Source organism: Watersipora subatra, chromosome 5 (assembly GCF_963576615.1).
Source record: "Watersipora subatra chromosome 5, tzWatSuba1.1, whole genome shotgun sequence".
Lineage (NCBI taxonomy): Eukaryota > Metazoa > Bryozoa > Gymnolaemata > Cheilostomatida > Watersiporidae > Watersipora > Watersipora subatra.
The window spans coordinates 22,270,916-22,290,243 of record NC_088712.1 but is presented as its reverse complement, the minus strand read 5'-3'; the positions used below and the strand labels follow the sequence as shown (position 1 = coordinate 22,290,243).

The 19,328-nt window shown below is 33.3% G+C and overlaps 1 protein-coding gene across 1 annotated transcript in view; it reads left to right on the top strand.

Moving 5' to 3' along the window:
- LOC137397202 (uncharacterized) overlaps positions 1-19,328 on the top strand; it is a 98,552-nt gene that overhangs the window by 28,002 nt on the left and 51,222 nt on the right. The window lies entirely within an intron of this gene.

The window sequence follows — 19,328 nt, the reverse complement described above, 5'->3', positions numbered from 1 at the left end:
TGGCTCTGGAGACTGCAGTCATTAATTACATTGGGCAGTTGGCTAAACCAAAATACCATAGCACTGGCAATCAAAAAAATAACTAAAACAATAGTTAGGATGCAAAATACTAATGTATGAAGTTGTATGTACAAATTATCCGTTTTTTATATTTATGTACAGTATTTCAACTATGTATAAATTTAGTATAAAGTTTATTAAAATATTATTATTAAATATTAATATTTAAATGTTAATATAAAAATATTAACCATTTTTGCAAAGTTTGACTGATTTTTTTAATGAGTTTAATTTGGGTTCTCAGAATTGAAACGTTTTAAAACACAAGCAGGTTTGTACGTAGTCCATTGACTGAGTGCATACAACAGGCTGTGCAGTGCAGCTCAGCACTACGTACGCGTTTAGCCAAGATCAATGTTCTATGGCTCTTACAAAGTTTTCCGTACAAAACACTTTTTTTAGTGAGTAGCTGATTAATTGATTAATTGATTAATTGATTAATGGATTACTGATTGCTTCCTATTTTATTAGCAAAAGAGGCCGAGAACACGGCCGAGCTCACACTGCAACACACTTTTAGCTTTTTGTTCGCATCTTTAGATGTAAAATTTTCTGTTGATTGATGTGTATATAAAAAATCTCATAGGCGGCGGGTTCAAAAATAGGGGCCATGCTAACCTGAGGGCACACTTCATTCATTGGTGAAAGTTAGGTCTTTAACAAAAGCCATTACATTTATGAGAATAGCGATTTGTATACCAAAATATGTTGTATTCTAATAAATAGTGTATTACGTTGTTCTATATAGAACGATATGGTAATGATGCTACCATATCACTACCAGGCACACTGGCTTTTTAGCTATAACTAAAAAACAACTTGTATTAACCGTTTTAGGCAACACTCTTGCTCACCTAAATTCTGGAGTTTTCTGTTCATGTAATAATATTATGTTTTCCAAACTATGATACAATTAAAAGTGCTCTTGTGAATCCTGGTCATCAAATGTTTTTAGCATTTTTTTATAACATCAAGTGGTAATTAAATTTTCCTATTTAATAATAATAATTTATTGTGTTTTCCAAACTATGATACAATTAAAAGTGCTATTGTGAATTCTGGTCATCAAATATTTTTAGCAATTTTTTTATAACATCAAGTGGCAATTCAAATTTCCTATTTTCCAGCAAGATCAATAAATTTTTAACCCCTCTTAGCATTTTCAACATATTGAAGAGTGAAGTAATAATTTGTGTACATGATCCACAATAATCATGAACTTGTGGTATGACTCTTACTCTGTTTCTTACATCAAGCCTGCTTATAAACATGCTGTCAAAATGCAGTTGCATTTAAAGGTCGACTCGCAACAAAATTTACATTACAGTTATTTGGTATCAAAAAATTCACCATGTCTTACTCTACTGGGTTGTAGGTGCAGAATTTGTAGAATGGTAATTACAAGCTCTTAAAAGCTCAAAAATGAACAGTTAATCGCAGCCATCAGGAAAACATCGTAGGTTAGAATCCCTGTATTTTGATTACGTACTCAACTCAATGTAGTTATTGTTCTGACATGCAGTGTTATCACGTAAAATTAAAGGCCAATCACAGCCTCGGTATAAAACGTCTCGTAGCACTAGTTTATGACAAACACTTCGGGTTCTACCGGGAAGCTCTCATCAAATATACATGCTCAATTATAAATGCTCGCTACTTTACAATTTTTTCAGCTTGCTGTAATTTTTTTGTCGTAATTTGATCATGTGACCCATAATTCCTGTCAAAAAGCATGAACAATTTCTGCAGAATCCTTTGACTATCGCAGGTGACCAACAGGCTCCTCATGTCATCAGAGGATGGTATACATTCCTTCGAACTAAAGTTAAAAAATAAAATAATTTTTAGGCGAGGTTTTGAGATATCAGTGCTCAAAGTGACAGCATTACAATGATCAGGAAATAGTCACCTAAGGACAATAGACATGATTTATTGAATACATGAGGTAAATTGGTAAAAATATTTTGACAAATGAGGTTGCAAAAAAGTTTAAACAGAAGCCATCACTGCGCAACTTACACCCCATTTTAGCCGTTTCGTAAAGGGATTCCAACCTATGACGTTTTTGTGATGGCTGCGATTAACTGTTTGCTTTTGATCTTTTAAGATCTTGTGATCACTTTTCCCCATATTTTGCACTTACAACACAGCAGAGTAAGATACGGTAAATGGTTTGAGACTAAATAACTGTAATGTAAGTTTTGTTGCAAGCTCACCAATAATTTACGCATAAATTGTCTCAGTTATTTTTTTAATCATTTAAGAATTAAATTAGCTATAATAATAATTAGCTCGATTAATATTAAAAGCTTGGAAACCTCTGGTCCTGATTTTTTCTGAATTATACACGTATACAAAATGATTCTCAAATACAGCAAAGCATGACGTAAAAAAAATACAAAGCAGATTTTACACTGATTGCTTCTGTTTTCTTTTGACGAAGCTGTTTCAGTGCGAATCAAATTGTTCAACTCCTGAGCTACTGTGAACCTAGTAGGACAGTAAAGATAGTCAAAGTGTTTTTGCATAACCAAGTGCTGCATGATGTGGCTTTGTCAAGCTTTTGTACGAATGGGTCGCAATCTCAGAAACCATGGTCAAGTCGCAAACCACGAAGTTGAGTTATCCGACTATAAAGCTGCACTAACTGAAGAAGTAATACATTTTCTTTTAAATATACAGCTATTTCTTTGACAACCAGCTACAATCTGTTTAGATTTTTAACTTCAGCATAATTTTCTGGATATAAATTCAGAAATCTAGATAAATATCACAACATCTTGATTGATATTGGTTGCTATGACATTTTGAAATGTAAACACAATTATGCATTAGTTTTTGTTTCTCAAACTTCAACACTTGTTTTCTCGGAACTATGTTTTGGCATTAATGGTTTCAGCATTCAGCATGCATTAATTACATGCATTCAGTTTATTGACCATAAAACCTGCTGTAATTGAGGTAAAATCAAAATTTTGTTTTGCAAAATAGCTGTGAACTCACTCCTTTTGATAGTAGTGTAGATAACTCCCAATCTCAAACCACTGATTTAACCATGGTTTCTGAGATCATGACCCAAATTGTTTATGATTAGTGAGTAATTGACAAATTACTTTACTGTATATATACCTGAATGAAAAAAGCAATTGTTTGTATATGTTGAACCAATAAAAATATGTTTACAACCCAAGTGTAGTTTCGCTTTGCGAATACTTGCTTTATGACAATTTCTTCTTAGAAATGACAGTCATGTCGGAGGCATAACAGCCACAAATTTTTACTAGTTTTAGTTCTATGGACTGGGTAATTTTATTGAGTAATAGTGCTGATGAGAGTAATCTTTTATCAGTAATAATATATTGTAAACTAATAATATTCATGAATCATCTGACTCGAGTTTTATGCTCACCTCACGGTAATTTCAAAATGAACGAAAAGTGTTCCCTCTCATTCTGCAACACATTTTTTATAGTTTTCGCGGCATCAACTAACGTATTATTATACGGATTAATTTGCTATAAAAAGACTGTTAATAGATCATGTGGTTTAAAGTTATAACAATTTATACAGACTCATTTTAGAAATTAGGTGTCACTAATTACTTATGTCGCAGTAAAGAAATTCCTTTCGTAGTAAAGGAGTTGACGTTAGTTTGTTAAATACATCATGTAGTTACCACACTGTTTAGAACAAATAGTGCTAATGTAAAACTACAATAAAAATATGTCATCGCTAACATAAATTTGCTACCAGTTTTAATTTTATATTATACTATATATTTTATATAGGTTTTGCATTTTCTATTAAATGATTTTAAATGTTCCCAGGACAAAAAGAAGCCACTGCAACAGGCTTTTCATAGAAATGATTTTAAACTCTATCTTAGTATGATAGATATTTCTGTAACAAGTATTGATGTGGCTAATTGTGCCTAATACTTTTATACGCTTTTGACTAAGTCGAACAAATCTAGTTTGTTTCACTCTTACCACCTGCCTCAAGTCGGTGCAAATGATCATCAAAAATTTGATTTCTTTGTTCCGCTAAAAATGGCACATTAAAGAAAATTTAGTTTGGTGAACACTCAAATATAGGTTAATTATTTGCCTTGCTAAAAACCGTAATAGACTCATCTGGATTACATGTACAACTTAGCTGCCTAGGTTGCTAACTCGTAGTTCCGTGGCTTGTTATCATTTTGCTTGTTAGGGAGTAGTAATCTTTTTAAAAAAATGAACCCGCTTTTTTTGTTGGAAACATACCATTCAAGCAGCAAATGTATGTCAGTGCTACTGCGCATTATGCTGGTTAATATTCTCAGCTTTGTTAATCATTCTTAGTATTGAATAAGTGTTGCTGCTTTTTGGTTTGTCTCTTTTTCCATATATATGTAACTATTATGTATGACTTTTTAGCTTCATGAAGCTGGTGCAGAGTTCTTACTAACCCTTTAGTGACCGCGGGCTTACGGCTTGAATTCCCCCAGCGCACCAGAGCATTTACTATGGTTATTTGAGCCTTTGATACCACTGCGTAAAAACTGCATCAACTTTCATCAAAATTGAGGTAGATACATAAATTAACATGCACAAGAATGCTGAGAAATTTCTCTACAAGCTGATTTTTTTTATGTAGCTAGCTTGCATTTGCTTTCCTGCAAAACTCTCAATTCGTTGAAGCGACGAGTTTTTTTATTTTTGTCGGTCATTTTCAATTGTTTTTATATTTACTAAAAGCAATTTTGCAATGTTGTATAAATAATTCCTGCATGGATTTATATGTTCACAACAATTTTAAAAAAAATTAGTCATCCAAGAGCATTGAAAGTGGAGTTATGAGCTCCAATGTATAGCGGGAGCGCCACTGGAAATGCTCAAGACGCTTTGTCCATAAGCAGCGCAAGACAGTCACCCGACAAGGTTGCTCCAACTTTTGTGCAAATTGGCACAAAACTGTGAATAAATATGCATCTGGAAGCTGAGAAATTTTCCTGCAGAATGAGATTTTTTCCTCCACACAGCTTGCAAAAACTTGGCAGCTAGACATATATAATTATATGCAGTTACGATTTTTTGCTCTAGTTTTTATGCATTTCTTGAGACTATAGATCTATGTAAAAGTTTTGCATATAAAGTCAATGCACAGGTTCATGTGTGCTGCAGCAAACATTAACCGGTTGTGTGCAAGAAGAATTAAGTCGTGAGCCTATATTCACACATTTGGTGAAGCAGCAAAAAACATGAAGTAACATTTATTATGAGCAGAAACAGCAAATCATGGACTACTAGATTGCAAAACAATATGAGAACAGAACTTTTTGATTAGACCGCTGCTCTGAAGATGAAAGTGTGCAACAAATACAGCACATCAATGCACAACTAATACAATAGATTAGCAAATTTATGTAAAAATGCTAGCAATACATAGCAGTGAAGCATTTGCGGAAACAATAAAATACCATTTGTAAATAAATTTAGTTAGCATGGTAAAGATCAAAACATGACTTGCACAAATATATTCCACTTGTGACTCCGCTGCCAGTGCATTCAGCTTGCTCGTCGACAATGTATACAGACAACTGGTGCACATAGCCAGAGACAGCAACGGAAAGCAAATAACTTAATTCCAAATTTAGATCTGTTAGATGGAATATACTGTCTGAAGTTGAGCCATCCTTCCCATGTCAGCAAGCTTTCATCTACAGATATAAATTTATCAGAGTGAAAAACAGGATAGAACCAGTCGCATGTCATGGCAAAACTTTTTTCTAACTTGAACATTTTATTGCCAGTAGGGTCTTCAAAATTGTCAATAAAGTGTAAGCTTGCTTCTAATTTTCTTTCAATTTTTAAATTGATTAAAAACCAGCGTAGATAATAAAGGAATGTCACAGTGGACCAGTAAGGCAGCATAGTAGGCTTTTTGAGAATACCTAAATGCAAAACTAAACAAACAACTCGCCAAATCTTTATCATCAACAGGCTCCGACGCATCGCAATGTTTTTGAAGGCCATATTTATTTGTTTCGTTCAAAATAATATTTATAGTGACCGATGTTTAAAAAGCTTTGAATAATAAAAAACACCTACCTGTTTAAGAATTCAAACTTATACTCCTGCCAGACTGTTAGCAAAATGTAATTATTTTGGTTTTAAATCAGCTCCTCTTTGATATCCGTCATTATTAGCCGTTTCAACGCCGGCCGTTTCAGTCTCACTTTCGCAATCCCATTCATTTTGTTGATTTTCTTTTTTACTTTCATCGGCTTCCTCACATTTTTTGGTCTAAAATCCCCTTCTTCACTTTCAAACCTGTCGTTATCTTCCTGTAAACAAATCTTTTTAATAGCGCTTCAAATATCGCATCCGTTCATGGTGATCAGCTTTCCATAAAGACCGTTCAACTTCTAACAAAGTGTTCTTTTTGCACATGCGTAGAAGGGAGTAATTACAGCCTCAAAACAGTAGTATGATATCTTTTAAAACTCGTCAAAATATTAATGAAAAATGTTGGTGCCATTTTTAAAATAAATAAATGAATTTAAAAAATACCTATCGAAGACTCAGATCTGATGGCAATTACGGGTTTGGTGCGCTGAGACTGCGCTCTCAGCCCATAAGATTTACGGGAACGGTGTGGAAAAGGTTAACAATAATTTGGTTGAACGTCAGGTTCTGGTTATTATGTTTTACAAATTGGACTATGCCCTGTGAATAACTGCTTAATTTCAATTATGTACACAGCTCCTATTCACCCTTGCATGTTTATAGTTGTCGTGTTCTTGCATTCCTGTTACCTGTTTACCGGCGATAGCACTTGTACAAACTATAGGTTAGCGTAGCGTCTGAGACAGGAACAGAAACTTGCAGTTAACACCCATGGCGACGAGCTCTAAACTTTACCTTACAATAATATCTAGAAGCCAAGTCCAAATCAAGGTCAGACAACTGACAATCGATTTCATGACTTGGTGATCGCTTTTGAAATTTTGTTCACATTGCTTAAGTCATGCTCTTCTAATGCCTAAAGACTACACCGGTGAGGAATATAAAAGCTGTGATTGAATGTCAGGGCTAGAATACCAAATACACTTCTACTTGCTCAGTTTTTGTTTTTTCTGCAGCAATCAATGAACTTGCAAACGATTTGCTGTAAACGTATGTTGAAAACAGTTAATGTAAATCGGAAAAGGTTCTATTAAAAAAAAACTTGTTATTTCTATTTTGTTATGAATCATTGCAGAGTGCTGCCATAACATGTCCTGCATCCTCTTTGATGCTAGTCAAGTTATCTACAGAACTGGCAATTTAAGGTTCAAACAGCTTACATACATCTTTGGGATGTTTCTGGTCAGAAGAGAGTGGACACAAGAACTTAGTGAAGGTAAATCACGGTGTTTATAGACCAAAATATTGAGAAACGTAGAATGAGCTTTAGTGAAAAAAAAAATTTTTTTTTTAGAGGTATTTTACAATTATAGAGATAAAAAATCACTTCTAGTCTTAAAAATTCAATTATATTATTTTTGGCAAATACATTTAACACTTTTGCTATCACATCAATTTCTGACCAAACAAAATTAATTCAAACAAATTTTCAAAAAACTGATATACAGCTAGTATTTAAGTAATATCACAAAAATCAAAACCTACCGTTTCACTGTTAAATGCATCTTTTTAAAAAAAATTCTACAAAATAACTATGAAACTGTTTAGTGAGTCCCAATCTCACAAATGTTCTGACGCTTTCTTTGCGTTGAATGAACGCTGTGTGTTTCTTATTGCCATGACGATAATGATCTGGTTTTTCTGTTTTGATAATAAGTAGAAATGAAACTGTTAGGCTAAAAATTATTCTATTGGTTGCGGGTGATTGGCAACCAAATTGTTTTGGTAGAGACAGAGTTTGATTTGTCTAGCTAATGTGTGTGCTCCGTAATGAAAAGAAAAGTGAAACCCTAATGATAAGCCAATACATCGGCTTATGGTCTGTACTTATATTACCTCGGTAGCCGTGACATCGGCTTATGGTAGCGAAAGAGTTAATAATTTGCCCCATGCTATACCCTTTATAACTTTCAATGGCATTCATGTTGGTTAATAGATTGACTCGCATATTAGTATTACTTACAATCTGTTTGTGATAAATCCAATTTTTGCTCAAAATCCCGTTCTGCTTGTCATAGCTATGTTTTGCAGTTATCCTTCATTTTTCGTGATACACAGGGACATTGGTTCTTTGTGAAAAGTGAAATCGCAAAATAAAAAGTAGTTTTTTTTACGTACTATATATATATGTACATGGCTCAAACTTTTTTTGTTAAAACATTTGCATTTTTCTCTAAACATAATGTATTTGTTTCCTGTATGATAAATAAATTGAAGTTCTCTTGATTGACTGTTATGTCGTATTTCAATTTCAATCCCAGTATGGTAATTCAAAGAATGAACTTCAAGTGTATGGGCATAGTTTGGACTTTATCTGGTTGGAATATCTGTCCAGTAAATGATCTTATAATGCATACCTCTTATAACGGGAACTCCACCTAAAAATAATTTATGTAAAGCTTTTGTTTGATGCAACATAAATACTTTCACATGAAGTAAAGTGTCAAGTTGGTGCAAATTCTCAAATTCAATGACGAGAATTTTATAGCTGGCTTTAAAAATATAGTTTACATTCTTGCCGAACTGGAGCAATAAGAGTATGTATAGGGTTCGCTATTATAGATTTTAGTACATTGTTAACTCTTTTGCCACCGCAAGCCTATGCATCAGCTTATCAATAGGGTTTCACTTTTTTTATTAGGAAGCCCAGACATTAGCTAGACACATCAAATTATGCCTCCAATTAAAGAAATTTGTTTCCAAGCAGGTGCAACCAATATAATTCGTTTGCAGTTCAACCATTCTAACATTTCACAGTAATTTAAGTACAGACAGTAAGCCGGTGTATTGACGTTTCAATAGGGTTTCACTTTGCTTTTCATTACGAAACCTACACATTAGCTAGACTAACAAAGTCTGGTCTCGCACGAGACCACCTTGTTGCTAGTCAGGTGCAACCAATATACATTATTTTTGTTCAACTATTCAATTTCCAATCATTTTTTCAAAACGGCAAAACCAGATCGTTATCGCAAACAAAGCGTCAGAAAAATTGTGAGAGTGAGATTCACCAAACAATTCTAAGCTTACCTTGTAGAGAACATTCTTTTAAATAAGATGCATTTTACAGTAAAATAATATCTGTTTTCATTCTTGAGTTATTGCTTAAATACTAGCGGTATATCGCTTTTTTTCGAAAAACCGTTTGAATTAATTTGGGAAGGTTAATCATTCGGTCAGAATTTTACGCAGTAGCAAAAGAGTTAAACTAGTTTGCCATTAGAAAATGTCAGTTGTGTCAAAAAATTGAAAAAATGACTAGCCTTTCATAAACTCCCAAAAATTGGACAGCTACCTATTGGTGCAAGCATTGGAGTATTGATATACCCAGATGAATGTTATGAGCTCTAGTCTCATCAAAAATATATATTTTTCCTAACTGTATCCCGACGATGGATAAATGAAAAGTCAGACAGACACCGCTTTCACCTTGTTAGTTAGCAACAACAAGTATCAATCAGTCTTTTGTTGCTTTTATTTACTTCACCTTCTTGTTTGTCTCCAAATTCATGTCTACTGCCAATTAACCAGAATGTTTTTAATTGTTTAATCGGTTGACATGAGCATTAAAGTGGAAATTTTACCCGAGCTAGTAATTATTTCAGTTTTCTTGAATAGTGTTACAAAAACGAACTGTAACAAACAGGCGCAGTGGCACTTGCATGCCAATGGCAGAGTAACTTTATTGTAAAAGCACATGCCATAATCGTGTAAACCAAGGCTGAAAATCTGTTCTACTAGAAACTTCTGAGCTATTTAAAGGACTTTAATAATGTCTATATAATCTCAGATTTTTTGAATTTTTTTAAAGTGCTCGAAAGGGCAACTTCATGTTTTTTTGTCCCAGCATTGAACCTTCTTCAAATAGATTACAATTTTTGGAGAAAAGCCGTCTGCACAGCAATTGAAGGCTCATGTTGTTCGTTGGAGCTTAGGACATATTATTTTAGTGTTAATTGTGTTTTAGTTGTATCATGCGTATTTTGGAAGAAAACATTAAACCTAGAAAGAGTAATTCAAAGTGGTCTAAAAACATGCGAGTTATAAAGCAAGCTGACTTATTTTTAATAATCCTAGCTTAGACAACCGAAAAAATTATTTCTGTAAGAAATGACATCTTGAAGCATATTTGTTAAAAAAATTATTTGCTTGCAAAATCTGTTGGTCTAAACTTTTCTTGATTTTGCTGGACTTGCTGGACGTACTATTTTAGTGTTAACCCTTTGGCAGAGAATCGACTAAAATGTCGTTTACCGGTTGCGTGAAGAAACAAAATTTATGTCGCTTTCGGTAGACGTTTATAAAACTGTCGCCTAGTAACGTTAAACAAAGGATATGAACACTAGTAAGTTTTAAATATCATCAACAATATATCGGTTGATGATTTACAATATGAAATGATTATCTGAGAGGCTTTGATTTGTGCTAAAAACTAAACAAATTGCCTCTCCTTGAAAAAGAATAAAATTTGGAAAAAACAGTCAACATCAGCTCGACTTTCAAAACGGTAAAATAAAAGATTATTTGATTTTGCGATCATTAGTGACTTTTTGTTTGATCAGAATCAAAATAATTCAAATAATAGAAGTGATGTAAACCTTTTGGATTTTTAATAAACTTGGAAAATATAGGGAAAACGATCGTTGTGGTGTCAAATGCCTTCCAACGCTAAGTCGGTTAATATGCATCTGCAATGTGAGATTTCAAAATTTGATCACTGGCCATTTAAGAAGAACTAAATAGTTTTAGTGTAATCAGTATTAATAATACAAATAAAATCCACATTGATCGAAAAGTGTGCGTGAGGATCTTGTCTGTTTATATTTGCCTCCAGTGTCACCTGCCTACAATAAATGATTTTAGTTTACATAAAACCTGTTGTTATTCAATAAAAGCACTGATTCAACTTATGCTACTTCTATTTCAGCTCATCAAAAATTGGTAAACTTGCAATGAATCTATGTACTTACTTTATATATTTAGCTCTTCATCTTAAGCTTTCTTAAATTGCAATTCAGGTCCGTAAAAGTCGACGATAATTTTTTGCGATAGATGTAAGAAATAGAGTAGTAGTCATACCACAAGTTCATGATTTTTGAACAATTTATTACTTCATTCTTTAATAAGTTGAAAATGCTAAGACGGATTAAAAAAATTATTGATCTTGTTGGAAGAGAGGAAATTTGAATTGTCATTTGATGTTATAAAAAATTGCTAAAACATTTGATGACCAGGATTCACAAGAGCACTTTTAATTGTATCATAGTTTGGAAAACATAATATTATTACAGGAGCAGACAACTCAAGAATTTAAGTGAGCAAGAGTGTTGCCTAAAACGGTTAATACAAATGGTTGTTTAGTTATAGCTAAAAGGCCAGTGTGCCTGGTAGTGGTAGCATCATTACCATATCAATCTATATAGAACAACGTAATACACTTTTTATTAGAATACAACATATTTTGTTATACAAATCGCTATTCTCATAAATGTAATGGCTTTTGTTAAAGACCTAACTTTTACCAATGAATGTGTATGCCCTCAGGTTAGAATGGCCCCTATTTTTGAACCACACCGCCTATGAGATTTTTATAAACATATCAATCAACAGAACCTATTACATATAATGATGCAAAGAAAAAGCTAAAAGTGTGTTGCAGTGTGAGCTCGGTCGTGTTCTCAGCCTTTTCCGCTAATAACATAGGAAGCAATCAGTAATCCATTTTCAAAAGTCTATTGATTGCCCATTTCTGAAACCTTGGTAACTTTAAAGGTCTGACACGGCTGGTTAAGTAACCAGCCGTGTCAGACCTTTAAAGTTACCAAGGTTTTTTTACTACACTTGTAGTAAAAAACGAAATTGCGAGAACAAAAATATGTGCTCCCAAAAAACGGAAAATCCCAGGTCGGTGAGGGTTGTTAACATGTTTTCTATTGGTTCAATGCAGGCAGATGATTCTTTTCTTTCAAATAGGTACACGTATGACAGGCTAATTAATCAGCTACTCAATAAAAATGTGTTTTGTACAAACATATTTGTAAGAGCCATAGAACATTGATCTTGGCTATACGCGTATGTGTTGCCGAGCTGCACTGCCTGTTGTATGTAAATGTTGTTTCAGCCTGTTGCAAGTAAATATTGTTTCTTTTTTAGATCAGCTGTCTCAATGAAGTTCTGCTTGGCTTTTAAATTGGCATCCCACTGTGTGGTTGTGTTTCAGTCAGTGTTTTTCACCTCCGTGTTTCAGGTCGCAAGCAGAATTTCGCGATAGTAAAAGTACTTAGATGATACACCCTAAGATGCATTCAAAACAGTATTGTACGATAGCTTAGTGCTATAGACTACAACCCTATTCTGGTGTTTCAAACTATTGCCAGTTAGGAGTGTGGTAAGTAGCAGCTAAAGCTAAATGTTTTTATTATATAAAATACCTAAATACTGGCAAGGCAGAAGCGCATGGAAAACATGTAACTATAGAAACTGTTCATAGCAAGATATCCCTTTTGCTGCCATATGCGCATTTATGCAAAGTGTATGGCCAACTGTCATATGCACACTATAGCAAATTTTCAAGCAGTCGCATAGTAACTTAATTTTATTACTTGTTGATAACATAACCAACGACCTTTAGTACTTTTATAGTATTGACAGTGTTGTCTAAATATTTTTCTATGAAAGTTGCATAAATTCGCAAGTCTGTTTTAAGTCTTTGTTTGGAAAATTTCAACTCGGAAACGCTCATCTTTTTTTCAACATTTGAACTATTTAGCGTTATTATGGCCTTCGCAAGTTCCTCGCGACTTAAAAAACAAAGAGTTACATATGTTGATGAAATTGCAGCCAATTCAAAATCTGGCTTAGTAATTAGAAAGATAATGAAAGACGCAGCACTAACTCTGACGGTAATCTGCTAAGTTCTGACGGAAATAATAGTTTTGTAAGTGTAAGTAAAATTGGAGATGATCATTTTAGTTTCATTGCGATCACAGCTTTACATAGGTTTAGTAATGCACAAAGCATAAACATGTCGATTTGGTGCATAGCTCTGGTAACACGTTTGCAAAATAAAATGTTACAAAAATGTTTTAGAGTTTGAAGTTTAAAAAACCCGTGAACATACCATGAAGTAAAATCACGATCTTTCAGTAAAACGACTGACAGTAAGCCGATGCTTAATTGGTACATGGATGGCAGCAATAGGCATATCTAAACACACCAACCTTAGAGTGTTAAAGGCCAACTGAATAATAAGGGATTTTTATACAATTAAATAGTCAATCTGTGCATGAAAAAACATTGACTGTTAGACAGTTAATAATTTTATTCAGCTCAAGAGTTGGACTAAACTTGGTTTGTACTAAAAATACCATGGCAGTCTAGAGTGCGGTAAAATATTGTCAGTTGCAATAATTAAACATTCAATTATTGCAAACTATTGCAAGAAGGTCAATTAGCACAATTGTTATTGTGTCAGTCTAACGCGTTGAATCTTGCAAGTTTAAATCCTATGTGACACAATTTTTTTTTTCTGATTTCCAACTGTGGCTTTAGATGGACATATACTGTTCTCATAATAGTACAGGCTGAATGTGTACAATGTTGTTGATTTTTGTGCGCTTTGCTTAGAAGGGAAAGGAGCAGTACCGCTGTAATTGTTGGTTTGTAAAATAGAGCTTTTCTTAATCCAACTATTTATTACATATTATATTTCAATGATACCATTCTTAACTAAGATTTGAACAAAGAAGCATTAGCTTGAAATAAATCACTGATGATAATCATTGTTTTTAATTTTCTGAGCGAAATGATTTGTGTTAACCACAACATTAAAACAAACTTCTTCAAAGAAAAGCTTATTGATTAGTTTTATTTGTTTTATTGATAGAGTTTTATTGTTAGGTGGAACATCAGCATACTTAGAATTGCAATATCTTTAGGAGAAATGTAATTATGCAGTTTCAGTAGGAAGACATCTTCTGTGCCACACCTACATGTAGTAGTGCTGCCAAAGTAACCCGCTGCAAGAGCTTCCTTTTAAAGTTCGGGTCCATTTCCTAAGTATTTCGAAACAACGTGATGGAACACACTTTTTAGTAATTAATGTTAGAAAACTTCCTTGATATTTTGGGAAAGTCTGTAAAATGGGTAGGGTTCAAAATTCTCCTAATTTTCAACTATACAAGTGGGTTACTAAATGGTTTCTTTGCAGGAAGAGCAGCAACTCTACCCGTTGAAGCATAGTGGTCTAGAATGCCTGACCTTCAAACGACAGGTTGTTGTTCAATTTCCAAAAAGGTCTCCAGTGACAGGAAAGACATCCAAGCTTGAAGTTCTTTCTGCAACTGGGCGTGTCTGCAATCAGCAAAGTTCCCTTGCCAATTACTTTAGAGATGTCTTGCTTGAATATTATTGTAAAAAGTTGTGCCTAGCCGTTGGTTACACTAACCATAACATATTGCACTATACTCAACATGCAAGGGACTGCTCACACAAATCGCAGGACAATTATTGTAGCAGCAGTGTTTTGAAGCTCTAAAACTTTATTTGACAGAAATAAATCAGATAATCCATTTTTGTTGACAAAAGGTTTGATGCTATGCTTTGTAAATCATTCAATTTTCAATATTTTGGTATTGCAACAACTGTTCGGGCTGTTTTTGATGGTTGGTTCCATTTTCACAAAAGACCTTTAGGTTCATACAAACTCATTGTTTGTAATAATATTGTCTTTGTCATTGTTGCACTCAATTAAACTATTTGTTTGACACGCCTATATTAAGCTTATAACATCTCTAAACTCTATTCCCTAAAGGGGCCGCTTATGAATTCATTTTTTTCTTTTGACTAAGAATGATATTTTGAAATGAAAGTGTTGACCAATGTTGATAAATGCGAAATGAATATCTATGTAATCTTCACAGTGTGTTCAAAGTTACTCCTTGGTTTCATCGAAGGCTCCTATCGTAAATTTTTTTATAATTCAAAGGCCACCACATGCTATCTTTTCCAGTTTTGTCTGCTAGTAGCAATGATTGGATTTGATGAACATGTTTTAGTAACGAAAGTGGTCACAGTTCATGTTTGAAAGTTATGTTTTGAACATTTTAGCTCTGTGAATGTAACGGGCATATTTGCAGCATGCTTGAATATATGCGATGCTTTAATATATGATCACAAAGTGTATTTGTTTCTATGTGAAAACTATGATGATCTCGATACCAATCCGATCATTATTGCAACTTGTTTAAAACTAACAAAATGCTAGTTCTTGTGTTGCTTAACACAAACAAGCTATAAAGGGTGAAACAAAATTTTCATGTGGATAAACAATATGACAAACATTTGATCAAAGCACAAAAATATTTGCCAATAAGTCTTTTTTTTGGCATTAGTTGACCAAAGTCCTGAAAACCGAATTAGTTGGCTTTTGCAACCTATTATTAAAACATTTTATCTAATAATCAAGGTTCATTGCAACTAAAATCCTTAAAATTAAATATCATATGGAATTTAGCTAAATTCATATAAAAAGAAGTAATGTAGACCTTGACACTAAGACTATCTAATGCTAGACATAAAAAACCTAATAGGAGTCCATGAAATTAAAGAGAAGATAATTGCTTGTGCAAAAGAGAAAACAACTCCAAATTTTGTATAAAAAAATTCAATTTATGCGCTAATGGGAGGCCCTCCAATTCATACTACAGAGCCTCCCAACCTGCAAAATTTTCCAAAATGTTGCATTCTCCGGCAAAATTTTTGCAAAATGCAAAATAGATACGTATGCGATCAGCATGACGAGTAGAGTTGTTTTAGCATGTTTTTAGCGAAGCCTCCTATCAGAAGCCTCCTATTATCCAAAAGCCCTATATCGTGGATATATTTTCCAAAGTGGCCTCCTATTCACTACAATTTGACTATATATATATATATATATATATATATATATATATAGTTTTCAGCCAAAACTATAGCTTTTCGTGTGCAATAGAAATAGAAATGGAGTTATGAGCATCGATACATTGCAAGCCGTGTTAAGATAGTCACACAATGCCATTAAATAAGATGCTATAAATCTGCATATTTATAGTTATACAACAATGATCTGTCAAATTATACAAATATATTTTCATGAACAAGTGACATAAATGAACCAGACTTATATTACATGCAAAAACAAAAATTAACGTTATTAAAACACAAAATATTTTCATCGTTTGCTCGGATAGCTGCGTTTTGGTTGTTGATTTCGATGGATGTTGTTCAATCTTGTAGTGGTTCAATACAATCCACAATCTCTTCTGTCTTCAATTCTTCTGCACTGCTGAACCAGTCAATATTAGCGTCCAAACAATGTTTCGGCAGAGCAAAACTTTCATGTGCTGCATTTAGCACTCATGCTGTGATAATAGTTGGCTCTCTAAACGTATGACCTCTGGTCAAAAACTTGTGAACCGGTTTTATACGCATATCCTTTAAAGTATTAGGATCCCGTTAAACAAGGAACTACTATTAGCCTGAGATGGTTAGTTATTAATTCTATGGCGTTGCTTTCTAAGTTCCATCTACAGTCCTAAATTTGAGACGTTTTTATATGATTAGGCTACTTTGAAGTGGAAATACCGTGTTAAACAGAGAGCTACTGTTAGTCTGAGACCGATTATTGCTACGGTGTTGCTTTAAAAAATTTTACAACAAAAAACAAAAGCTTTGGATTTGGAAAACGAGAGAATTAGGTAATTGTTATTGATATAAATGATTTATTAATAATACCATTTTGCGGACACTTTTTCTAATGATCAAGAGATAATGTGGGCTTGAAATGATCAAATAATGTCAAGTTGGAGGTCAAATAGAGGTAGCGTTCAATTGGAGACTGGCGGTCTATTTTGCACCCTCCTCTCAGGGTGGCAGTCAATTGGCAGTGGCGTTCAATTAGATGTTTTGCAGTATTTTCTTTGCCACTGTGTTCCAGTGTTTGTTTATCGTATATATATATATATATATATATATATATATATATATATATATATATATATATATATATATATACTCAAAATATGTAGGATGGGAGGCCCCCTAATAAGAGGCCTTCGTATATATAAAAATTATCTAAAATGTGTATAGCAAATTGATAATAGGAGGCGGAACATTTTTGCCTCCTATTAAGGATATATTTTTAAATTCGTTAGAGGTAGTTTTGAACTTGGAGTTGTCTCCTCAAGGATATGTGTCCAAAATTAATGAATTCATAGGTAAAATTTGTACACACTTAAGAGTTAAGTCTCCTTACCCAAAATTTTGCAATAAAATGCACAACTGATGGCTGCCAGCTGAGCTTTTATAGGCAGGTTTTTATCAGGCATGAAATCAAAGTGTTATGTGATGTGAATAATAAACAAACCAATTATGAATTGAATTAGCAAGAAGTTATTTTTTGAATATAAACCTTTAAAACTGATGGTTTGATTTCAATGATTGTGATCTATCTTTTGAACTTATGTGTAAATTGGCTACTTTTCCTCAATTTAAAAAAACTCAAAGCATTTTATTTATTGTACAACAAATATAGTTTGCAAATGTGGATGTTGGCTGACTGGTTATTGTCATGGCAAGAAGGGACTGAATGGTAGGTACTAAAACAGCTGGTTTACCTAGCATTTTTATCCAAAAAGTTGTAAATGCATTAAAACCAATTAAAATAGTTTGTATTTTATTACTTCACAACAGTGCTAAAAATAAATAGCAAACAGCAACAAATTTATGCAAACATAGTATGATCATGCAGAACTACGCTAAAAAAATCATCTTTTGATATTAATGTTAAGAAATCAACAACATATTGATACTTAATTACAAAAACGATGTAATACCAAAAAAATTTAAAAGATATATTCTACAAAAGTAGAGACCATTATTCAAACACATACAAAGTATTCACAATGTGTTTTTATTATTTTCTATGATTCATCAGTGTCAGTTTATAAAACAATATTATTATAATGTTTTTATTTCGTATTGTAAAATGAAGCTATTAAACTATACAGTTATATATCCATGTACATATACGTATGTACATGTGTATATTTTTAGTGCGCATGTAACAATCGTAGGATATGGAATGTTCAGCAATAGATAGAATGTTAATTTTGACTTCTCCCCTGGTATTCTAAATCACTGCAAGATAATTTAGATGAAAAATAGCAAATTTGATGCTTCTATGGAAGAAATCGTATTTACAGGGGAGATAAATCCTAAAATGTCATTTTTGCCAGATCTCTCATAGAAGTGGAAATGACAGCTACGGCACTTCTTCAGCTTTGAATTATCCATACAATAATTAGTCTAAATCACTGCAGAAGTTTCCACTGAAAAACGGTGCCAATGGAAACGCAAGATAAACTGTCTTGGCCCACGGCCTATACGGCATCAAAGTGTTAATTGACTTCATAACAAGTGTTTGGAAAACCATGAACAGGCCATTAGGCATGCCACTAATTGAAAAGCTTACACTGTTCTGGCTACATTATTACAAACATACTGTAAGATTCGCTTGCAGCTAGTTTTGTGATGAAGGCAGCAAAAATTCAGTTATTTTATTTTAGTTCATTGGCTATCATTACAACGATGCATCAATAGTTACAAAAAAAATTTTTTTGCTTCTACTAGCATTTCATATTTATATAATTGTATTGAATAAAACATTGCTGTTTGTCAATAAAATGCTACCTCACCAAGCGGAGAGTGGTTAAGCGAATTACTTCATCTAATGAAGAACAGGTTCAGGCTTTCATTTTTTACCGGTTTTAATAGGCAAACATCAAACAGAGCAGACAGTAGTCAATAATTTCTATAGTACGCAACACTTTTGTCTGTGCCTCTGAAGCTAGGGGCAGAGATTAAAAAAACTATTTTTATTGGTTTGGCTACTGGTGGCATACAGCTTAAGAGTCGACTACCCTAACACATGCAATAATGAGCTGTCTTCTTTAAGGGTAGAATAATTGTGGATGTAATTATTCTCTGCACTTTATCAACACACATGACCATCCCTCAAAGTACAGCGGACTGTCATGGGTACTAGCAATAACAATACAATGA